The sequence below is a fragment of the Thunnus albacares genome, chromosome 6 (assembly GCF_914725855.1).
Source record: "Thunnus albacares chromosome 6, fThuAlb1.1, whole genome shotgun sequence".
In the NCBI taxonomy this organism is placed as follows: domain Eukaryota; kingdom Metazoa; phylum Chordata; class Actinopteri; order Scombriformes; family Scombridae; genus Thunnus; species Thunnus albacares.
This window is the reverse complement of record NC_058111.1, coordinates 4,586,522-4,612,550: the sequence shown is the minus strand read 5'-3', so window position 1 is coordinate 4,612,550 and position 26,029 is coordinate 4,586,522. Positions and strand designations below refer to the sequence as shown.

The 26,029-nt window shown below is 39.1% G+C and overlaps 1 long non-coding RNA gene across 1 annotated transcript; it reads left to right on the top strand.

Moving 5' to 3' along the window:
* The first annotated feature begins 701 nt into the window (after positions 1-701).
* LOC122984384 lies at positions 702-2,407 on the top strand. The gene is made up of 2 exons (XR_006403874.1): positions 702-2,245; positions 2,331-2,407. It is a non-coding gene; the product is annotated as an uncharacterized LOC122984384 (long non-coding RNA).
* The last annotated feature ends 23,622 nt before the right edge of the window (positions 2,408-26,029 follow it).

The following is a 26,029-nucleotide window of genomic DNA, read 5'->3' as shown; positions in this document are numbered from 1 at the left end:
GTCACCATGAGGTCAAGAGCCTTCAAGAATCCTATCCCTCCAAACCCCATCTCAAAAACGTACCTTTTCAAACTGGCATATTTGGTCTGATCTTGACTCTAATGGTTACACCCACGTTGACTTTTGCACTGCTGATGATTTTATACCTATCTATTGTATTAACTTATTATTGCATATCACTGCTTTGTTTGGTTTTATGATGCCTTGATACATTGTTGCTCTTTTTAAATGTGTCTTGTCTTTGAGTGCTTTGAAATAAAATACAATGTTAATATTAAGTCTCTCGTGAGTTCTGAGTTCACTTATCTTATAGCAAATGTACAGTTGGTATTTTGGCTGTTTGGGGTGACGGTTCAGCGGTCAAATTCATAAGAATTAGTTGAGATGAAAACTCGCATTGATTTCTATGTACACATAACTTTTGAATTCCTTTAACTAAAGAATAAAAAAAATCAAAGTTCTGTTTTTAATTTTCTCCAGGCTTTTAAATGCTACGCTCAGATTACAGTCTGACAAACATGCTAGATAACAAACTGAAGCAGAACAATTGAGAGGGATTGAAAGGGGTCTGGCTGCAGGTCTCCTCTGTGAGGATGCTTCCGGGCCTCAGGGTGGTCATGTAGGACCAATCTGACCATGCAGGACAAAGCTTGCTCAGCTGAGGATCTTACTTTTTCAACATCACAACCCAAACACCAAGCTCTAAGCTCTAGCCAATCCTCACAAGGTCATTGTTTTTATGTGACGGTTGTCGCTCTCTGTCCACTGTCACGAAACTCAAGACACTCTCCACGACTCTCTGCGTCTGTGAGCGGCAGCTCTACGAACCCAGTGCAGCTAGAAGGCAGCAGCCGCCTCACGCCGGTGATTGACAGCAGAGTGGATGAGAGTTGAGTGTCGGCGCAGTGGTAGGGGGTGTAAGAAAAGAGAGAGAAAGGTGCAGGGCGAGAGCGTGACGACAGGAATGTGTGATCTTTCCAGTTTCTGTTTCAAAGGGTTGTTATTGGCACTGCTCAAGGTCAGGGACCCTGTTATACAGACACTTTGAAGTCAGAGAGAGTGAGCCGAGAACAGAAAGGTAGAGAAAGATAAAGAAACAGATGTGAGGAAATAAATGAATAGTCTCGGTCTGAAATGAGTTAGAAATCCTTGATAACATAGTGATTTGAAAAATAAAAGTTGACTTTTAAAGACTAACTGTTGAGTAACTGGTCGACTAAATGCTGTCAGTGTTCATTATTAAACAATTACATGTGGCTAAATGAACAAAATGCTAGTTTCAACCTCTAATTCCTGGCCAGATATATCGGTGATCAGCAGCTACTAATATGAATAAAATGTGCAATAAATAATGCAACATAAGAGGATATGTAGCCAACATGTTGGACACCTTGGCAGGTAACAAACAAGTCCTTCAAAGTGAATGACAATATAGTCTGTCACCTTTCAAATGACCTTGATGAATTTCTTCTGAGCTGACATGACTATTATTCATGAGTGCTCTCTTATCTGTTATCTCTATGGTTACGTTTCAGTTAGGTTTCGCCACAGAAACTACAAGCTCAAGGTGAGGAAGCAGTTCTGGTCATGATTAAAAGAAGAGCTACTTGTTAAGTACATTCATTATTTCTGATTCTTTACGGTATAAAGAAAGCAGCATTGACTGTGGGAAGGAATTAATACTCATTCCTTCCCCTGCTGCAAAGGCTTTGGAGAAGTGACATACACAAACATAAAAAAGTTTTGTTGCATGAAGGCAATATCAAGTGAAATGCATGATATATAACATTAATTCATGTCATACGGACAATACAAATATAGGCATTTGTATACATTTACAATGAATTTTATGCTGCAGAGGTTTGAGTCAGACCGACAAAAATAGTCCCAGCGCTTAAATATCAGTAGAGCAAAGAGTTGATTTGCTCTTATGCAAAAGGTTCTGATGGACAACTTAGCCACATCCATTCAACTTTTGGGTTAATGGGAGATTTCTGATGCTGAACATCATGCTACTTCTGCCTTTGCTTCAGACACATTTATTATAGACATTTAGAGGTCAATGTTAGGTAATGCACACTGTAATATTTTAGACACTGGAAAGAATCAGCTCTGCTTCTCCAGGTAATATACACCGATCCATGCTGAGAAATAAGTGCAAGCGCACCTGTTTCTTGGTGACTCTTTCCTACCAAAGAGACAGTTGGAGTATAAAGTGTTCATAGAGGTCTTTACATTATCCAGGGTAAGCAGGGTTTCTAGAAAGACAATTCAGATATTTCAATGGTTTCACCATCACAAAGGAAACTTCCCATACACACATTTGGTAGGTGGCAGAAATTCAGGGGCTGATATCTCAAAACCTCATTGTGTAGATTTGAAATTGTGTGCGTGGCTGGATGCCAGGTAAGTGATAATGATTTTCTGTAATTTGGGTGAACTGACCCCTTTTTAAAGGCAAGACACAAAACAGTAATGAAGGGAATGAATGAAGAAAACCCACTGTCACAATGGACAGATAGCAGTAGGAGGACTTTCCTTTAGAAACATCTTAATGTTTGATCATTAGCGATCTAAGGTCTTGACTGAGTAGAGAGTAAAATGTTTTGTGTATGAGTGAAGGCTTTTATATAATTGAGCTTTACCTTATTGTGTTTGTCCTCAGATGGCTTCTTCTTCCACAGGAAAAAAAGAGAGATTGCAGCTTTTAAAAAAGATGAAATCGACCTGAGCAGCTGCCAGTGTCTGAGAGAAGATTAAAAATGACGTGTTTTTTTACTGATTCACAACCTTTCCACAGGAGGTATCTATAAAAACTTTGTCATGTCTTCTTCTGATAAACTGTATGTTTTTATTGATTCCTCTGCTCTCAGGAAGATAAGAGATTACATTCCTCGGCCCCGGTTTAGGGATGCTGTAATGATGCATAGCGATTAAGGTGTGATCTTATCTCCATCCTGAAGCAATCGTTTACCATGCAGCAGGTCGCAGGAAGGAAAGTCAACTTCTGTAGCAGCTTTAAAAAAGGCACTTACTGCTGCGGGTCATTTTTAGGAAATGTAATGCTTTATTTAAATAAAGATTGCACTGTGACACTGAATTTTAAAACTTCTTTCACTGTTTCCATCCGGTTAGAGACACTCAGATGTGAACAGAATCAATGCACCAGTTTCCTATAAATATCACTGTTGGCAGGAGAGGCCACTACTGCTTAGCAACTCACCTTCATCACACACACGCCATTGAATATCTCCAACATTTTCAGACAACTGGGGCTTATACAGACGGATGACAAATTAAAGGGGACTTGGTGGCTCTGTTATGCTGTGGGGGGCATTTTGCTGGCATGGTTTGGGTCCTCCAAGGTTTGGAGGAACAGTGTTCATCCCTCCAGAAGAGTTCCAGACACATATAGAATCAATGCCAAGACTGAGGAACACTGTTCTTCCAAAAGATATTCCCTCATTTGCTGTTTTGATGATGGAGGTGGAGAGCACTGTCTAACACGTCAGTCCAAAATCTCCCATAGGTGTTCGATTGAGTTGAGATCTGGTGACTGTGAAGGTCATAGCATATGATTCACATCATTTTCACACTCATCAAACCATTCAGTGACCCCTCGTGTCCTATGAATTGGGACATTGTAATTGGAGACCGCTCCCATCAGGATGGAAATGTTTCATCATAGCATAAAGGTGATGACTCAGAACAACTTTGTTTTGATTTGCAGTGACCCTTCCCTTTAAGAGGACAAGTGGACCCAAACCATGCCAGCAAGATGCCCCCCAAAGCATAACAGAGCCACCAGATCCCCTCACTGTAGGGGTCAAACATTCAGGCCTGGTTTTTCCTTTAATTTGTCACCCGTCTGTATATCGTGCCCCCAAGCAAGCTTTACGTTATCCATTAAATGTTCTCATTAAGCCTCACCTTTAGGAATGCCATTTTGGTGCTATGATGAGCTTCAAAACCATATATTGAAGATAAATATAGTTACAGACATGACTTTTCTTGGTCTTGACAAGCTGCTGCATTTTTTAACTGACACTCTGTAGTGTGTACTGTACATTTACTGCCAGACTGACAACTTACTGCTAACCTTTATCTCTGCTCTGCTCGCATTCACCATCACTTTTCTGGTGCTTGCTCTCTCACTCAACCACTCACTCACCCGACAGGCACACATATTATGCACTGCCTTATTCCTTAAAACGAGCTATGCTACCAAGAGTTTCCCAGGCAATGACACAGAGGTTAACTCACATTTTGGAACAGTACTGCACAGAGGCTCCCAAACGCTATTGATTTCTGAATAAATGGATATTTGGCCGTTTTTCTGGCATTAAAAAACATTTTTGGCCTGGAGGGGATTCTCATTGACCTGGTGGCTCGCCAGGCCTGTACAATTATAGGGGAAACACTAGACTTGAATTTATTTGTATATATCCAGTAGCATTAACATGATGGTTTCCCATGATTTTTGGTGTGAATAACCATTTTATTCAGTCTTTAAGCTCCTTTACTTTGGCTTTCTCATTTCAGTTTTGCCAATACATATTTAACATCCTTTAAACCCAACATTATTCTTATTAATGGATTACTACTGATCTATAAAGCATAATTACATGATTTATTCATAACTGATAAAGCCATTCATTACAACTTATAAAACCTTTTATAAAGCATACCATTCCAGCATTTAAATAATGAATGAATGGGAAATGGGATTGATAATGGGTGAGCATTTTCCTTACAATAAGGTCTCCATTTCTGCCTCAGAGCCTATAGCAACCCATTTTGTGTGTAAATAAAAACACACTCTGCAGACTTCACTATCAGAGTCGCAAGTTATTTATCATCAGTGCAGCAGCTTCAGGCTATACATCATGGCAACATCGCAGATTAGAGCTTCAACTCCCTGGTTTTCTAAGTTTGGGAGGGATTTACACTGGGAGAGAGAGAGAGAGAGATATCTCATGAATCTTTGCTGACATTTCTCCTCAGTGCTGCTGCTTCCTTCCTGTTTTCTACGCTGTTTGGATTCGTCGTTTCGGTGTCCTTTTGAGGTAAATAGCTGGCATGCATTAGTATTTTTGAACCCCATTCACAAAATGTCACACGCAACACATAATATCATCACATCTGAGAAAAAAAAAAAACACACCCCATGACTGACCTTTGCAGAACACACATATTGTTAAAAGTCATAGAAGTATTATTTAAACAATGCCAATAGAGACATGTTAATACGAGTGAGTCTGGAGATCACGCAGGGCTGGAAGGTCATCCTACGTGTGTGTGTGTTTGTGATGTAAAGATTATTATTTTCAAGGCGTAGTGAGCCCTTTCCAAGATTTCCTAAAATAAACAAAACCTCAAATCACCACCCACACAAGCACACACAACCCCGTCTCTCTCCAAAATACCACCTGTCATTTCAGAGATGCTTTTATCTAAAGTGCCATACAAAGCAACAACACCATGGGTAAATACGTATGTGTTTTAATATCAGTGAACCATGAGGGAAGAAAACCTCTAACCCTGCCAGGATTTCTCTCACTCTCACACACCCATCTGTGCTTCTATATTTGTGAGGAGCCTAATTGACATATATCTCCAGATTTAAACATTACAGCCTTATGCCTTATCCCAGCACTAACATGGACATAATTCTAACCTAAATCTAAGTCTTAGGGGAGCAAGCGACTCAGTGGAGGCAGTGGCTTTTCGTCTTCCTCAACCTTTTTAAAATAACATTAATAAACTTTGTTTAGCCATTGTTGTAGCATTAGCATTACATTGCTTGAAAAGCCAGCTAGCTAGTTGGCTGAAGGCAGTTCAGGAAGGTCTGCATGTTAGAACCAGAGCAACCAGTTACACTCCGGAGACTTCCTACAACTTGTACTTGTTGTTCAGTTTTAACCAGAACACATATTCAACACACAGCAAGTCAATAATAAATCAAGTGTATATTTATTTATTTCCTGATATATATATCTAAATATATATATATATTTTTTACAAAATGTATTTTGATCAAACTTGGCTGGGTGGGCGAGTGAGTAATGTTGGTGGGCCAGTACCGCCCAAGCCCATTTCTGGCTTTGCTCCTGTGGCAAACATCCTCTCACTCAAAAAGAAATGACGACTAGCCAAAATCCCTTTCCAAAAATGCCTTTTGAAGAAAAACTCATGTGTTGCCAAGATGTCTTCTTACTTTTCCAATAACAAATTGCGTCTAGCCAAAACTTTGAAGTGCGGTTCAGCCAAATGTTCCGACTTTCTAAAGATGTCATTTCAAGAAATTGGGAGTGGTTAAGATGTCCCCTCACTTTCCAAAGACAAACCATATGTCCTCACTTTCAGAATAGCACCCATTGAAGAAGTAATCCACTAAAATGTCCTCACTCCCAAGGTCTGAAACTCAAGATCCTCACAAAGATAGAAGGTTACAAGCACATACACACACAGTCCAGGAGTTCACTCGCAATACCTCAAGTGAATAGAAGTTGACTTGTGGCTGATTCGTGTACAAACGCTCCACTAGACCTGTCTCACTGACTTATTTGAAGGATAATGAATGGAGCACAATCAGCCCGGCTGAAACCTGCAAAGACTGAATCCTTCCACGAGTGAGGTGGGTTGTAAGTCTTAAACTTTTGATTTTCAAATGGTTATATTCACATTAACATTTAACAGCTGTGAAAAAGTTAGAGGACATCTTCTTGAGAGGAAGTTCTCTAGTAGTGGGCTTTGTGAAAGTGATGACATAGGAGGCGGCAGAATGATAACACTTTCAGTTTAATAGCAGTTTAATTGACTTAAAATCCAACTGAAGTCACATTTAATCATGCCTCTTTGCAGTCAAAAATAATGTCAACATGTACAATGTATTGTAATAGTTTTATATTATTAAGAAGAAAAAAAAAATTTTTGGAAATGTAATAAATGCTCCTTTTTGTGTGTTGGTGTCTGTGTTTGATTGACAGCAGCTGGCAGGCTACCGGTGTTACAAAGTAAATAAACTACTGTGGCTACAAGTCATGGACAGACAGCGTGTCACTAACAGGGAATTTGAAGAAAAACGATCAAACCTGCATCTAACGGGTCCATTTAATGTGCTCCAGCTACACAGCTAATTGGCTATCTGGCCTGCTAACTAAAATTAGCGGTGCACTTTTCCTCGGGCAATGTTTGTTTGGTGGCTCGTTCAACAAGCTAAGGTGCAGGACAAGATGTGTTCATATTGGTAAGTTAAACGAGAGGGAGACTTTAGCAGGAAAGGGTTGTTGTTCAGCGTCTGTGGCTCTTGTGTAGCAGGATGCTATCAGGTTCAGTGTGACTGTCTGTTCTGCTATGATAGAACACCATGTTATCACTTTATGCAAGATTTCAATTCAGACTTTATTAAGGACACAGCTCATGGGAGGTCCATAGAACAATGAAATACAGTGTAACTAGTATCTGCCCTCACAAATGAATGAAAAGGTAAGAAATTTCCACTTTAAAATTAGTGGAAACAATGTATGTATGTCAAAGTTGATTGATAATTTGGCCGTTGCCATTCCAACTGTGGCAACAATCCTTCCTCTTAGCCTGTGCTCAGTTCGGGGGGCCTTTTGTTTTTGCTCACATGAGGGAAATATGTGAATCTAGAAGCTGGTGCAAGAATTTTCCATTTCTTTGGTACTTTTCCATTTCTTTGACACATCAAACAGCAAACACGTAGTTCAGCTAAAGATCAAAGCGATGGCTTCTTTACAGTGTAACATTTTATAATCAAACTTTGGTCAAACACAAAGAAATCAGAGTAGTTCATAGCCTCGGTTGACCAGAATGCACTGCTGCCACAAGACATGTTGTGTTTTGATTTCTCTGTCAGTCACTGAGATGAAAATGGAATTTGTCAAGCTGCTGTTGTGGGGTGACACTGACTGATGTGACAAAGTGTTCCTGCAGCCAAACATGTCATAGACAAAGAACATGTGCTCTGATTTCAGGCATATTCCACGTGTCCCCCAAAGCACCATCAACAGATAGCCAGTGGAGGACTCTGGACACCTATAAATATCTGACAAATGTGTCAGACATGTTGAAATCAGATGTCAATACTACTATTCTCCGGTCTTTTCCAACAAGTTAACATTAGTGTTCCTGTCGTGTTCTTCCATCTTAAAAAAAAGTGTTTTGTTTGAGATAAGAACACATCATTGTGCAGTTATAGGTGCTGATTAAAATGAGTGATCACACAATGCCAAAAATAAAAGCAGACATGGTGTTCATGGAGATAGATGACAAATTTCAGTTAGTAGTAAGTTAATAAGATCAGTGGATACCAGTGAAAAGACACAAGAAAAAACATTCAACACTACTTGTATGCCTGGAAAAAAGACAGCAGTAATGTAAATGATACATGATTTGTAGTAAATGGACCAAAAGTGCAAAAATACAGATATGGTCATTTAATAATAATAATAATAATAATAATAATAATAATAATAATAATAATATTAATAATAATAATAATAAAACTTTCTTTATAGGGCACTTTTCATGCAAGAAATGTAGCTCAAAGTGCTTTACAATAAAAAAAAATGCAAAAATGCAATGAAAGTAAACAACAGAGACCAGTAAGAATAATTCAAAATGAGAGAAGTACCAAAAATTGAATAAGAATGACATTTATTAAACACCAGATTATGCCTACATCCCTCATAGCTCTTGGGAGGGTATTCCATCATTTTGGAGCATAGTTTAAAAAAAGCTGCGCTGCCTATTTTCTTGTGCATATAATTGTGTGTATTTAAAAACCCAGCAGAAGAAGATCTGAGAGCTTGTGAAGAATTGTAAAAACAACAGAAAGTCTGCAATGTAGGCTAGTCCCAAACCATTAAGAGCTTTAAAAGCAAGTAAAATAACCTTAAAACTGATTCTAAAAGATACTGGGAGCCCACAGAGTGTAGCTATAACCGGGGTATTATGCTTCCTTGGTTTGGTTAAAAGTCTATCAGCACAGTCCTGAATAAATTGAAATTTTTCAATTGACTGCTTCGGAAGACCAGTAAAAAGAGCCTAGCAATAATCTAATCTATTTGAAATAAAAGCATGGCTATGTTTTTCAGCATCTTTATAGGATAGGAACAGCTGAACTTTGGCAATGTTTCTGAAGTGATAGAAAGCTGTTTCGATCACTTTCGTTATGTGCGAGGTAAGATTTAATTCTGAACCCGAACAATGCCCATGCATGTTACTTCTGATTTAATCTTAGGAGCCAGATGCAGAAGTTTGCACGAGAACAGATCTATTCTAGCTTGTGGGCAGACTAAAAGTATTTCAGTGTTATCTTCATTTAGTTTCAAGAAGTTATTGCTCATTTTTAACTGCTGCCATCACAGTAGTCAGGGAACACAGGGCGTTGTCTTTTTCAGACTTGAGCGAAATATACAGCGGCTTTACAGCTGCAGTTTTGAAGGCATCAGGAAAAATCACAGTTTCAATGGATGTGTCAATAACATCTCTGACAGAGTAAAAAAAACATGATTAAAACAATTTTTAAACATCGCCTGTGGACAGGGTCGAGGCAACACATAATAGATTTACTATCTGCTACAATCTTGCAGAGTTCATGGTCTGAAATTGTTGTCAATTGTGAATTTTGACATGACTGCCCTTTTGTTCTTTAGGTTAACTATCATAATTGTGAGGATTTGCAACCATTTCTGCTCTAATAGAGGACACATGATTTGTTAAGAATATTGCAAATTCCTCACATTTAAAGCTGACATTGATACTCACACAACCGATCCTGATCGTAGCTTTTTATTCCTTGGTCAGTCTGTTCATATAGATATGAAAGCAATGCATAATAGTTTCCTAACAGCAAGGACACCAAACTTTATTGGACTTGTGTTGCTAGGAAACAGCTTGGGTCCAAACTTTACTGAGTCCAGTGGCTGATATCATGGATGTATAAAGTGAGCTACAGCTGTGTCTCTCAGGTACTTACTCTCCTAAATCTTCAACCGGCTAAATACTAAAAAAAAAAGACTTCAATCATTTTAACTTTGTTTTGCAAAAAAGCACTTTTCTTGAATGCTTACATTCTCCAACCCTCTCGAACAAATAGAGTACTTTCTTAATCCCAGAGGGAAATTAATTTTACAGCAGCCGCTTAACATATATCACAAAATACAAAAACAATGAAGTAAGTGAGGTAAAGTCTCAATTATATACAATAACTAAATAGACTAACTCAATATAAAAAGAAATAGAATAGATACAAATAGAATAGATATAGAAATGTATCTTTTAACCCATAAGAACCCGGACCCATTTCTCCTTAACGGAAAATTATGGGGAATATAAAACAGACCAAATGGACCACAAGGAACACATTTCTGAATTTTTTTTTTTTTTTTTTTTAATTCTACCTTCAGTGTCAAAGATCTGTAATATAACATATATGTCATAACTTGTTTTATATCAATTTGTTGAAGAAATGTGGTCAGAACAGGTTAAATGTAATACAGGACGTTTTATTAAAGCATCAGAATTGTTAAATGGGTTGAAACCTACCTTTAGTAACAAAAAACAAGCTTTTTAAAATTAGCTAGTTCTGTCACATTTGCTGACCAGGCACACCACACCGCCATTTTGGAAGTGATGTCATGGATACACAGATTCACACATTGTCACATGACTGCACCAGGATGTTCAGTAGATGTCACTTAGGGACTTCATGAGTTAAAATCAAGGATAAAGCTGTATAAGGAATTTCCCAGAACACTGAAAGGGTTGGTGACACCTGTGTCACCATGGGTTCTTATGGGTTAAGAAGGTTTTGCTTCATAATGACCTGTCATACATGCAAAGTGGATGTCCTGTGGTTTGCGTATTAACACTTCCCAACTAAAAATACCGTAACTGCAAGTTTTCACAAATGGTAACTTTCACAGATGTAGCCTAGATGGCGCTCGGTGTTGCCCCAAAGGCATGTTGAAGTTTGAAACTGCCCTCAGTTTCTATACAGAGACACTTTAGAGGAAGTGGTTTCGGTCTGGTCACGGATCAATTCTGGAGCGGTTCGTTAGTGGTGGGAACGTGATGTGACTTCCATCTGACCAATTTCAAGGCCGCGAGCTTGAGCTAAACGGCCTTTGTAGCCATGTGCACTTTGCATGCTGGGATGAGGGTGAGAGAAATCAATAGTTCTATTAGCTAGCCGGAGAATGAATCGAGATCCGACCTGGACTAACAATGAAGTACGTTGTCTTCTTGTCTTTCTGTGACAAGAAATTGAACCAAGGAGAAACCCCAACAAGTTAACAACTCATCCAGAACAAATGGTTTAGATTATGTTTGAAAACGACCTGGTTTTCTTCAGCCTTATTAGTTATGACATCACAGTTTTCAGGGGCGGCATATCTCCTAAAATCTCCTTTTGTCTGACGTCTGTGCCCAACTTGAGGGAACCTTCAAATGACACTCCACGATTGGAAAGAATTTCATCTGATAATTCTGACAGCACATGAATGCACATTAAGAGCATAAGAAATGAGAGGTAGCAATGGATATGAAGAAGAAAGCGCAGATGGAGTACAAATACTTTGTGATTCAGAAGGTTAGGGGATAAGAAAAGAGGATAGATAAGAGAAATGACATCTATTTACTTATTTAGTTAGTGGGCTCCTCTGAGATTAAGAAGCTCTTTTCAAAAAGGAGAGCTGGCCAAGAAAACAGCAACAATATAAGTCGAGCTATGTCCAGTGGGAACTTCCCCTTAAAAATGCTGCTTTTCCTTTATCATTGTTTACTGCGGAGAGAGGAGTGTGACAGAGAAAGTCTTGCAAAGTTCTCACCATCGAAAACCAATCCCTTCTACTTTTACTCTTTGATGGGAAGCGATCTTTTTTCCACCTGATTGAAGAGGTAATGAAGAATAAAGAACCTCAGCACACCAGAGATGGCTTCAGAGCAAAGGAAAGCTAATGCATAGCTGTGGTTAAAAGCTTCTGGACTGCTGACCAACACTCACTGTTTAGTACTTACGTAATCATGTGCAGGATCAGGATTTTCTCATCCTGAAATATTCAAGAGAATATTTAACAAGCTGAGTGGCCTTGGCCTGTTGAAGAATTCATAAATCAGTGAAGATCAAGGTCAATACAACTCTGATTATTATTATTATTATTATTGTGTATCTGCTTTATACATCGATAGGATGCAGTGATGGAGACGTGATTAGATGCAACTAAAATAAATACAGAAACTGAATTATAATTGATTATCACATTAAATCAGCAACTATTTTGATAATCAAATAATCATCTCTGTCATTTTTCAATCAAAAAGGACAAATATTTTTCTGGCTGCATGTTTGCTGCATGTCTTTGTCATGTGACAGTAAAATCTGAACTGTTGGTCAGACAAAACAAGCTAATTGAAAACCACTCTACATTTTATAGACTAAATGATTAATGAAGAAAATAATTGATTAATTGATGATGGAAATAAATCATTAGATGCAGCCCTAATAAATATATGATAGACTTGATCTGCACATACAGATGTCCTGCTGCCAATGATAAGAACTCTCTCTTCTGCCAGATGTTGAATCAGACAGAACCGATCAGATCTGCATGGATTAATTACCAGCCCATTTCTAGCACAAGAGTCCAAGTTGTGTGTTTACATCTTTTTCCTCTTTCTGTGTCTCTACTTTCGTCTTCCTTGTTCTTTCTTTTCAATACTGAGACTTCTTTATCCCACTGGCCTCATTCCAGACAACTCAAGTGTTAATCTTCTTTCTCCAGGAGACTTAGACTCACCTCTTGTTTCTTCATCTGTATGGACGGTATTCTTGAGTTTTGTGGTCCGTCTGTCTTGTATAATGTCTTCTCTGTTTACTGTTGTTGTCTCTTAAAGTTCTTCCTTATCTGAACTAAGGGTCTGGGGATAGAAGGTGTTGTATGTTGTACAGATTGTAAAGCCCTTCATGGTAAATTTGGGATTTTGGGTGAAATAAAGAAATTTGACTTAACACTACCAGCATTTGATGTAACCAAAAGAATTAGATTTCAGAATTGACCCCTGAAGCACTCCACATGACACACTGTCACCAACCAATGTGCTGAAATTCATGGTTTGAAATTTTAACTTGCAGGTCGACACCGAGCACAGTGTGGCCGTCTTGAATTTTGTTGATGTGCGGCTGACATGATGGAACCAGCGCTGACTTTGTGTTACAGCAGTCGGACTTATTCTCTGTGGTCAGACTTTATCAGAACTGGCTGGTGGTAATTTCACACCCTGTAAACAGAACAGAGCACACACCTGTAGGCAATTCCCCTTCCTTCAACCCAAGAAGAAGTACTTTTTTTTCCCACACACACACACAGACTATATATCCATCCAACAATGGCTCATTGGCCGTAACTATTACTAAAACAGTTTAGTTGTGCTGCAGTGGGAACTATTACTAAAACAGTTTAGTTGTGCCGCAGTGGAAAAAGAAAAGAACATTTCTGCTTCCTGCGAGGAGTCAGGACACCTGCTGACAGCTGTTTTATGCTGATTTATGGTCTAACTGTATATAAAGTAGTTGAAACTAGCTCCACCTCCAGCAGCTACAACAGTAACATGCTGCTCTAACACTGACGCTTCAGTATTAACAATCTGATGATGTCATGTAATATATGGGAAATTATAAAGCCACGTTAAAAGCCCATGTCACTGAGAATTGCAGCTGCCTTATCTGAGCTTGATTTAGTGTCTTCCTTATGTTTCTGATGTATGTATCCTTATCTGTTGTGTTCTAGTTCTGTTTAAACTGTAACTGGTGTGCTGTCTTGTCTTTTTTCTCCCTCAGAAAAGAGATTTCAATCTCAAGGGACTTCCTGGTTAAATAAATAAAAAAAAAAAAAAAAAAAATCAGAGGGACCAAACCACTACTTTAACTTTCACACTTTTTAACTACATTTTTTCTCTCTCTCAGAACCGGTTCTTGTGACGTGACCACATCAGAAATCAAATGTTTTTTTATTGTTGTTCTGAACAGCTTCACTCAAAGGCGGGGGGGGGTGGGGGAGACGTGGTATCATTGCACGGCACATATTTTAATAATAGTGTTGCACTCTGTCACTGTTTGTCATTTTGACAGCAGTGACACTACCAGGATAACCAGGCTACCTCGCATACACCCATGAGCATAACACAGTTAAGTGTTGCACTGCCAAAACGTTCTGGGTGGAACTCACGCTCTACAATTATTGTTCTGCACGTTGGATTAAGTGGATTATTAAACTATTTTGACAGTAATTGTTTGGGTCACGACTGCACGCACTGAACCACAACATCCATACTGTGACAGTTGGGGATGAATACACGTACCATTACACTCCTAAGACTATATATTTGTAGTGGTTTATAAAAGATATTAACACGCATAACATGTTTGTTCAGTCACTGGGAGAGAAGTGGGGTGATCATTCCTCCATACACCTGAATGGACATGCTTCATACTTTATATGAAGGTTTGGTTGCTAATCATCAAAGACAGTAAAAAACTGTGTGGATAAAAGATCATTTATAAAAGTTAAGAATACAGCACAGAAAATCATGAATGTTTTGAAACTATTTCAACTTGGGAATTGAAAAAACAGGCCACAAAAAACATCTTTACATTTCTTTTTTCTTCCATGTTCCAAGTGTAAACTGAGAAAGAAGAAAAGAAAAAGAAAATATTAGACAATATGAAACACTCTTCTTGTAGAATATTCAATAAGCTCCAACAACTAAGTCAGTCATGTACCTGTCTCAGCTTTAAAAGAATCAACTTTTTCAAAAGCCACAAAGCAACACCAGTGGTCTTAAAATAAATCACAATAATATTATGTCTCACTGTTCCGCACAACAGTTTTGAACAAGTACGTTTGTGTCTGGCATGACAGGAAATACAAATCAAATCTGAAAAATACAGTTATACATCAGAGACTCTCAGGTGTTCTTTACCCCAAAACAAATTACTTGTTCTTCGAAATGTGAGTGCCATTTCAGAAAAGGGGAAAAAAAAGAGGCTCAAAACAAGAAATTGAAACTGAGGAAAAACATGATATTTGAGGATATCATGCAGGTGTTGGAGTGGTGAAAAAGATAGGAGGGGTTTTAAAAATTTAAATTAGAGACAGAAAACCTGAAACAAGAGAAAGATTAAAAACAGGGGTAGGAAGCAGCTGAATTTTGTGCCAAAACTTGTTCCAATTTTATGTGTCCCTGCGTGTTGTTACCAATTAACTAAACCTAACTGAAAATGCATGAACATTCCTCCTGCTCCTCCAACCAATGACAAAACACTGAAATGTCTGCAAGTGACAGCTGTTTCCTCTATGTCACTCCACATTGTATCAGGTTAGCACTAAGATGGTCTGGGATTATGAATTATTTATGGTTGATATTTTAGACTGTTTTGAGTCAGTATGTTCTACTTCAGCTTCTTCTTCTTCAAAAAAGATCAATCCAATTACCTTTTCAGAGGAAGTTATGTTTTCTGACCTGGTCAAGATAAAAATCGGTAAAAACCAACTTGTTTGTCAGTTTTCCTACTACATTTCCCAGTTGTTAAATCGTTGCAAGTTGTTTTAACATTTCCTAAACACATCTGGGAGAGACAGCAGAGAAAGGACAGACAGGAGAGGGCAAAAGTATGAAGCAGGACGAGTAAGAATGTGTTGTGGAGACCCTTCGTTTGTTGGTGCACGTATAGTCTAAACAGAAGAGAGAAAGGAAGGAGGAAGCAGATAAGAGGCAACAGAGAGAGAGAGTTTGATTTGGAGGAGAAAGAGGTGGGCAGCATGTCTACATAAACTGATGATTAATAGCTTAATTAGCTTCTGTTATTCAATTAATGAGTGCTAATGAAATCCTGCAGACAGAGACATGATACCGTTAAAGAAGAAAATCACTTGCCTTGTTTGCTCATTTTTCATCTGGACCGCGGCAGGCTAATATATAAATGCGCACATACACACACTCTCATACACAATTAAACAGACTTACAGGACATGTATGCACAAACACAACATCCAACACACAGAACACGTGATCTGTCTTTCTGTGCCTCACATGAACACTCTCTGGCACACACTTAAAACATACTTCCTGTTCATTAGTGCCTGGTAGAGGGACAATTCCACAACATTAGAGAGAGAGAGCAAGCCTCATGGATGGAAATCCGTGCAATCCAAATGAGCTGACCTCCTTTATGGAGTAATGAGAGCTGCTCTCTCCACAAAGAAACAGATGTCCATTAGTGCATTACTAAAAGGAGAGTTATTAAGATCATTAAGACCAATTAGTGCTAATGTCCAGATGAGTAGTTGGCAACTTCATACATTGACTAATAGTACTGAGGTGAGAGAAAAGGACAAAGAGAAAAAAAAACTGTGTTGTGCAAAGTCTGGCTCCCGGCCCATAAGAGACACTGGAAGATAACAGGAGTTAACAGCAGAACAGAGAGGAGGAACATTATGCTTTTCATCAACATCACAGCTGTTTGTTATCCACATTTTAGGCCAGCGACTGCATCCTAAGAGAAAAACGTGCTCTATTTGGAGGATAATTCCTGGCTTTGTGCATGAGGGTATTGTCATGTTGAAACGGGAAAGTGTTCATTCTCAGTGGGATTGGCTGCCATTTCGAACAATCATTTGAGTCGATGTTAAATGCAAATGTTATGGAAAACTACAGCATATTACAATGTGAAGTTGACTGTCATAGTTCCAGCCATCGTTTCTATCCATATCTGTACTCAAAGTGATTGTTGAGATTTTGGCAGAAGGAGACTAAAAATAGATTCAACAGGGAAACAGAGTACATTATACCCCCAAGTTAAGTCAAAATTATATGGAAGATAATATGCTAAATGCTAAAACTGCTCCACTCTATTCAGATTGGCCAGCTTTTCGTAAGCCTGCCGAGGGGCAGCTGTATCAGAGTCGTTGTCATGAAGAGTAGCAGGAATGGATTCAAATACAGAGACGACAGGCTCAATGAAGCTGAAGAAACTTCTTTATTAGAGACTCAAGCAGGCAAAAAAACAAATCTGGCAGGTTCAAAGCAAATACTGAACAACATAAAGCTGAGCAAACTTGAATATATATCAAAGGATCCAACAAAGACTGAACAGAAAACCAGGACTTAAAAACAAACTGAACTAACGAGGAGATGAGGTACAGGTGGGGAGTTGGGCGGAGAAGCTCAGGACAGGGGAGTGAGGTGACAAAACAGGAGAACAAACAGAGAGCCAATAGGCTGAGGGAAACACAGAGAGCAGGGCAGGGCTGATAAGACTGATAAAGGGCAGGTGTGAAGGTAAGAACAGGCTGGGGAGGAGTGCAGGATCACAGAAGGGAAACACAAAGCAGAAAACTCAAAACCCAGACGATATAAACCTCTTAATAACTAAGACTGAATAAGCTGTGTGAGTACAAACTAAGCAAGGCAACTTAATATCATGCCAGATAGTCTTTTAGGGAAACAACCCAAATCAGTCTTCTCCAACACAGTCCAGTCTTACCATAATAGGGAGAAAGGCTGAGGTCTCTGGTGGAACTGAGGAGAATAGCAACCAAGGGACACAGAGCCGTACTGTGACTGAAAACTTAAAAGGATCAATAACTATAAATACATACTAGAATCAAACAGACAAACAGAGTGAACACAGGAACCCAAAAGAACAAAAACACAAAGAGTCCAAAAACCATGAGTCCATGACAGTTGTGTTAAGTTACTGCTGATGAAAACCCAGCATTTCCTACTTCACTGCTTCATATTAAAATTTTTAAATTACTTAATAACAGGAGACTTTTGTATGGACATATTTGGAGCTCTTTGTTCAGCAGGTCAGTTAGAAATAATGCAGGGGAGTCACATGGGACCGCTGACCAAGATGGTCGCCTAAGGCTGATCTCCCGAGGACTCACCGAATTTCGTCCTAATTTGATGGAAATATCCACTACATGAGGAATAACACTGAGTGAAAAGGTGAAGAAGCGTTGTGCAAGTAACTTGGCACACTTTGAAAATCATGTGATTAAACCATGGAGATGGCAGCATCAAGCTCCAAACCAAGGTCTGCTAAACAAGGCATTAGCTATGCTAATATGGCTAGTGGCACACCAGCTAACAAGACAGCATCCTCCACAATGGAAGCTAGCACACCAGCTATCGCTATATATGTGCTGACAGAGCTTCAAGAAACTCTCCAAAACACCATACAGGAAATGTCTCAATTTAGCAATATCCTTAAGGACCTGCAGTCTGATGTTTCATCCGTTAAGTCATCAAATAAAACAGAGAGCCAAACAATGTGAAGACCTGCAGAGAGCTATGCAGGATGCTACTAACAGAGACAGACGTCTCTACCTCCACCTGGTTGGCCTTAAGGAGAAGCTGGAGAGTGTTGCGCAGTGGGAAAATGTGAGACGGATCATCTCTGATACCCTGGGAATACGCCTGGCTGAAAAAGAGCTCCCACGAGTGCATCACTCTCTGGCACAGACGCCCGACGAGGGCCACCTACCGAGACCCATTTATCATGTGCTTTCACAGCTACCTGGAGTGGGAACACGTGCTGAATGTGGCGAGAGAGAAATACTGGTAGAAAAGAGACATAAAGTGGCAAGGCAGCAACATTTTGTTTTTTTCCTGACATGACCAAGGAAGTGGTGGAAAAGAGACGAAAGCTTTCTGATGTCAGGAAGACGTCCCATGAGATGGATGTCCGAATCACACTGGCCAACCCTGCGGTGGTACACTTTTCAAGGATAAGGACTGAGGGTGAGTTTCAAGGATCACTGTAAAGCCATGGAACTCATTACAAAAGTAAGCAGTACTGGAGTGATTTAGCAGAGGCTATGTTAAGAAGATGGAAAAACTCTGTTACTCCAAATATGACCTATCACCTTTATAGACACTTGATAATCCTTGCAAGGCAGTGGATTTGTATTTGAACTATGGATGGGCACTTGTTGGACATACAGCAACCTAGGGGCTAATCTATAGATGGATAGCTTTGATTTGGATGTTTACCATGATAAAGCTGTTTTTATGCTTGATATATCTTGGTTTTGATTGTTGGATATTTAGGTAAACTGTAGTTAATGGACAAACTGACAGGCATCCATAGCATTTTTTGAGCATTTTATTCTTCTGATCTATGAAGCTAAAACATTTTTTGTTTAACTACCTCTTTCTAATAGGGCTGAAGCTTGGATAACCCAATGCTGCAAATTATGACATGTAGTGTAAAATGTAGGAGTTGAGCAGAGGGAGATTAGGTTTTATTTGTTGTTCATGGTTCATGTTTGTTTTTGTTAAGTTTCAGAGTTGGTTTATATTATAGTAATAATCAGTTAAGAGCATGTGCAACAGCTTGTTGCACACAGAGGAGAATTAATGTGTGTTTCTGTTGGACAGGACACACATCTTAATGATTGAGTTAAATCTATTTGTCTTCCACAGTTTAAGGCTCCTATATGTAAAACACAAACAATGGTTTACAAATAAGTATGTAAGGATACTTTCTCGGAATATTAATGGAATAAAAGATACAGTAAAGAGGAGGAAATGTTTAAGTTATCTAAAATCTCAACAGACCGACGTGGCATTTATCCAAGAAACTAACCTGATTGTCTCAGAGGTTAAATTTAATAGACTGGGTTGGGCAGGTGTTCTGTAGCTCATGAATTATTTTTGTGTGTAGATGACATTCTTTGGCTATCCTCAGACCCGACTTTGTCAGCTCCTATTCTTTTGGAAACAATTGAAAAGTTAAATTATATAGTAAAATTAATTCACAAGTCTGAGGTTATGCTGGTGTCCAAGGTGTGTCATCCTGCAGCAGTTACTGCATTCAAATTCAAATGGATACCATCAGGGATGGAGAATCTTGGGATACAACTGAGCGCTGACATGAACAATATAATTCAACTTAATATGCTTTCATTGTGTCAGAAAATAAAGAATAACTTAGATAAATGGAAATAAATCAATCTTACTCTGTGGGGAAAAATCATTACCATTTAACTTGTAGTTGCTCTTAAGTTTAGCTACATATCAATAATGATACCAGTGACAATTTCTATAGAAATTTTCAAGCAATTTACAAGCTCATTTCCATTTTTGTTGAGTCGTCTGCGTTTAGTGTTCTTTGTTCTCAGTGTTTCCTGTGTCTTTTGAGAGTTTCAATAAATATTCCGCATCTGATCCTGCCTGCTTGCCGTCTACCGCGTTTGGGTCCACCTGCTCCTCTCACTTCCTGACATGGTTCAAACCTCGGATGGACACAAATAGAAAAGAAAGCTATTTGCCCCATTCAAACCAGTCATGACCTTGTTGCAGAATGCTGTGGTTAGTTTGATTGTTGAGGAGAGGAATCCAATCTAGTAGCATTCTAGAGAAGTGTGGGCGAAGGTATCCCGATTCAGACAAGAATACTCCTCTATTTGGAATAATCCATCTATTAAAATAGGAAAGAAACCTTGTTTGTGGAAATCCTGGCTGGGAGGGGAATTTGAATAAGATTGGAGACCTGGATAAAGATAGGGAGTTTTTGTCATTTCAAGAGATTAGTGAACATTTTGGTCTGAAAGAGAAGGAGGATTTTTGGCGTTACCTTCAGTTAAGAAGTAGCATCAAAGCCAAAGGCATCAAACCAGGCGAAGGGGGAAAAAATATATTTTTGAGTTACCTAGATTTGCTTTGAGATTTGATTTGATTTGAGATTTGATTCAGCCTCGGTCCTCTACTATATGGTTGCAGATGCTCAATGCTGAAAGTATGAAAATTTAAGACATGTTACATTGAGGAAGCTACATAGAAAGACATAGTAACAAATACAGAATGGTCATTAGGGATGTCCATGGTAAATTTACACATTATAAGATTATTCATAGGTACTATTATATACCAGTACGACTCCATAAAATGGGCTTGATACAGAACAATTTATGCTGGAAATGTAATATAGAGGGAGGTACCTTCATACACTCATTGTGGGAATGTTGTTTGGTTTTTCCTTTCTGGAAAGATGTTATTGGAAAATTGGGTGAATGGCTTGAAAAATTCTTAACAGAAACTCCACAATTTTGTTCACAGGGAGATAAAACAGAATCACCACCAGGAATATCTAAAGCAGAATATGGTTCAGCACTGACAGGTTTCATCACTGCAGCTGTAATTATTCTTCTGGAGTCAGACTCAACCAGAATTTACTGACTGGGTTAAGCTGATGACTGAAAATGCCTCCTTTGAACTGATGATGGCTAGGTTAAATAGTTTTGAATTAATAAAAGATGGAAATAGGTGCCTATAACATGTAAGGGGAGGAAGTCTACTATTTTATTTAACACCCTTCTCAGCATGACTACCACCAAAACAATGGAAAAATGCCATAATCTTAGCGGAGCGGAGTAGTAAACTCATGTGTTATGTGTGGAGCAGATGGCCATATAAAGAAATCTGTCATGAGCCGACGTCGTCTAAGGCTGAAAGTAGAAAAAAATGTTGGAAACCGAGTGTTCAGAGCAGTCTGAAACCGGTGCTTTTTGCTTACAGGGATTACTTCTACATATTTACCTCATTTACCTCATTATTTGACATATTGGCCACATTTAATGTCAACATCTGCCATTGTAACATTATATATATAAATGTATATGACTGAAAATAAGGAAAAGCATAATAGTTCCCCTTTAAGTGTTGGCATTGAAAAAACAAAATCTGAGCTGAAAAAAGAAACATTGGCATTAAAAAAAGTTGTACTGGCACTGAAAAATAAAACACAGTCATCACTTATTATCTTATTTCACTTTAATATTTTTTGAATTCTGATGTGTTTTTCAATGACGATCTTCAGATTTTTTTGTTGTCGTTCTTTTTATCCTTAGTGTTTTTTTTATGCTGACAGTTTTTTTTCCAGTGACAGTTGTTTTCAGTGTCAACTTTGTGTCACTGTGATTTTCATATAATTTGCATACTACTAAGAAAAGGTCACTGGTCTCTTCCTGACCCACTGTCCGCCACGAAGCCTTTGGATGCCTGGCTGCCAAGTGCTTGCTCATGGGGGAATGTTGGGTCTCAGTACGGTCTTAACCTGCTCTATGTGAAAAGTGCCTTGAGATAACTTTTATTATGATTTGGCACTTTATAAATAAAATTGAATTGGGAGAAAAAAAAACCCAAAAAACTGGCACAACTCTACACCTTCAGGCTTCCATGTTATTGCAGCAGGATCAAAACATTGATATCATATGTTTGTTGCTGATATTATTACAATGGATGTGCATGAGTTGAGTTAGGAGTTAGCTAGCATTAGTGTCTAGCCTGTCTCTGTAAACAAGCATGTATGTAAGTTACTGTAACATTAGAGCCTGCAGGAAACAAACAGTCTGTACCTTTCTGTATGTTACTGACAGAGACGCCAAGACAAACTACAGGCTGCATGTTTAAAGTTCAACTTTCCAGTTGGTGACCCCAGTGAACTAATTAGGAGTCATAATTTTGTTTTGCTGTTTGAGTAGAAATTCAGGCCAACATGTGTTGTTTTTGTCATTTCTGAAAAAAAAGGAAAAAAATCCTGCTGAGTTTTTATTAGTTTGTGTCTTTATTGCATAGCAGACAACAACTGTAAGACATAAGACCAGAAAACACACACACACACACACACACACACACACACACACACACTCTAATCACGTTATATAGCTGTGTATGTTGCATGACTGTCAGGAGGTAGGCACCAGACAGTACACCCACACACACACACACTAACTTAGTTATGAAGTACAACCTGCTGCAGTGTGTGTGTGTGTGTGTGTGTGTGTGTGTGTGTAGTATGATTATTGAGCTGAGGCAGATAGACACTTCACACTTTGTAACACACTAAACTGTAGGTAATTGAGCCACAGCGCACACACACACACACACACACACACACACACAGTCTAACCTGGTTATGGAGGTGAGCGTGACTGTTGAGTGGAGGTGGGAGACGTGGCTGGCCAGCTTCTCTCAAACTTTATTACTCTGCTTCAGTCATTCACACTCCGTTAGAGAGCGAGAGAGGGAGGAAAGAAAGACAGTTACAGAAACAGAGAGAAGAGGGAGGGGGTGGTTTTTTTTAAATTGAATTGGAGAAGATGCGGAGAGAACAGGGATTTGGGAAGAAAAAGTAGAGGGCCAGGAGAGAAAGATAAATGGTTTAGAGAGAAAAGAAGAAAAAGTGAAGAGAGATGGGCAAAGAGATGTAGAGTAGGAGATGATAAGGAGATAAAAAGGGAGTGTGAGGAGGAAGATTTGAGAAGAATGAGATAGAAAGACCTTTGAATTGAACTGAAAGAGACGCAGAAACCTTGACTGATAAAATGTCAACTCCCCTCCAGCACAGATTTACTGTTTTATCCCTTTTCTTTGGTCAAGGATGAAGAAATCACATTACAGTCTCTAGTTGTGGTAACTCCTTCGACATGATGAGATACTTTATGTTCTGCACTGAGAGTTTACTCAGTAAATCCAACTAGTGTATGCTTATCCCTTCTGTGGGATTATACAATGGCCACAGGTGGAAAGGAGAACACGACGGACCTCATGCAAGATCATTCTTTGTATCATTATCCTGAAACTCTCTGACTTCATCCTGTGAGGTTTGTTTGTACGAGTGTTCCAAGTCTGCACAAATTAGTTGTAATTGGCTCGTTTCAGCCTGATGAATGTCACCTGTTCGTGAGGAGGCGAACGCTCCTGAGATTTCATCATTTGCATCATCAACATGCCTAAAATGTCCGTATAAGGCTGGCTGTTCCCTTCCGTTTGTGGGCGAGTTTCATTCACAGAAATGTTCCCAAAGAATCATCACAGAGCTTCAAGTCCTGCTGTCAGAAATCAGTAGACAAAAACAAAAGCAGTGACGTGTCATCAGAGCAGCACTGTACTGTGACAGAAATAAAGAGGGAAACTACTCAAATCTAAAAAAACTTCTCAGTAAACTGGCAGCCATAATGATGATAATATCATGAATAGAATGTTAATTTTGCATGTTTGTTTTAGTTCTATATTTCATTCAAGTTGACAACAGTATCATACTTAAAGTCCCAATTCATTCAGATAAGGATATTATAGTACAAACAAGTCAAACAAGTGTTTCTCCCCTTGCAGAGAATCAACTTGTGTGACAGGTATAATCCCCAAGAGAAAATCCAAAGTACGAGAAAATTGACGAATGCCACAAAATTTCTTAAATCACTTCTGCCTCTTACAAACAAATATGTTTGTACGAGTGCTTTTTGCACTTGTGTTACTGGGCTATACATATAAAAATGGACATGAGACCCATTGTGTTATTGACTGATGCTCACCATTTGTGATGTGATTCGGACATCCTATTTCTAAAACAACAAAGGATGATCGCCACCGTTGGGCACAAAATTACTTGAGATGGTTCTGTTTCACAAAGTGATGACATGACACAACTATTCTCTGTTACACTACTACACTAATGTCATTTTAGGTAGTGCTGATGTATGTCCTCATTTTTCTGATAAGCTTGTTTTTAATTAGTTATTTGATGATATAAAAAGGGGGTGTGACGTCATGATTGACAGCTGCAATCAGCCCTCCGTCAGATGCAGCAGACTGCAGCAGACTCTGAAGAATGAGATGCTAACGTATGTTTTCATCTGTGATTCATTACCAGATATAGCTGCTGGTTACCAGCTGGTTTAGGCTGGTTTTGGCTGGTTTACTGAACCTCCATGGTGGCTCCTGCATGTCCCATATCAGTGTGGATGATGCTGGGTTCATTTCAACGAAGTCTCAGAGTATTTTCAAGACCGCAGAGATCAAGTCCAAACTCAACGAAGAGTTCGACGAGACGACTGCAGATGACCGAAAGACCAAGACCATCTTCACTTTTGGACTCGACAGAAGGGGGTGTGTCCTGCCGGCCCTCCCAACTCTACATCCCACAAGCAAGATGGCAACTCCTGGAAACTAGATATTTTGGCTTCACTTTGCATAGTGACAGGAAGTGGGCATGTGTCGTCCATCTTTATATACAGTCAATGGGTCAGACCCATCCAAGAACCAGGTAGACTACTGGGGATTGTTACATAACCCTAACCCACAGTTACATGACAGAAACATCTCCAATGGAACCATTTGGGTTTATTGGCTTGTGGTCCACGTTTTAGAGAAATGCTACCACAGAGAATATGTATTTCATCAGACTGTTATAATGTAACACTTGTGTGGATCTAAGTGGTTTCTGTTATCTCCACGGTAATCTGGTGTCGATGCCGCCTGGGCTCTCGCTTTGTCCTCAGCATGTAATCAACATGCGGGTTAATCCAGCTCAGATGGTAATTTGATAGAACAGGTTGAAGCTCTGACTGTGACCTTTACATCCAAACCTATTGTGGGATCTTAATTTGATTTATTTAATTAATCTCCGAGCGCTTGACATGATACGCACATCATTAGCTTTAGACGTTGAGTAATGATAGCGCTCGCTGTCTCTCTTTTCCGTCTTTTTGTCTCCCCATCTGTCGTATCTCTACTTCATCATCTTTTAATTCTCATTTTCCTTCTTGTGTTTGTCTTTTGTCTTCTGGCTTCTCTTATCTTTCTGTCTCTCAGAATAATCAAGACCGCCATCTCTTCCTCTCCGTCACCTCATTTCTTGTGTCAATGTTTTATCTCTGATACCCACTTTGCCTTAGACACATGCACACTGAAACATCATTGAAATACAGCAGCAGTGTGTGTGTGTGTGTGTGTGCACATGAGCAGTGGGTCATATTCACAGCTGTAGACTCGTCCATTCCATTGACGTCCTCCAGTGCCTGTATGCGTGAGTGTTATCATTAGCCAGTGATCACAGTTTCAAGGGCAACACCCGATAAGTCCATCAACCCCTTCAGTGTGTTTGTGTGTGTTTGTGTTAGTGTTCATTAACTGTAGCGAGTGTGTGAAATGC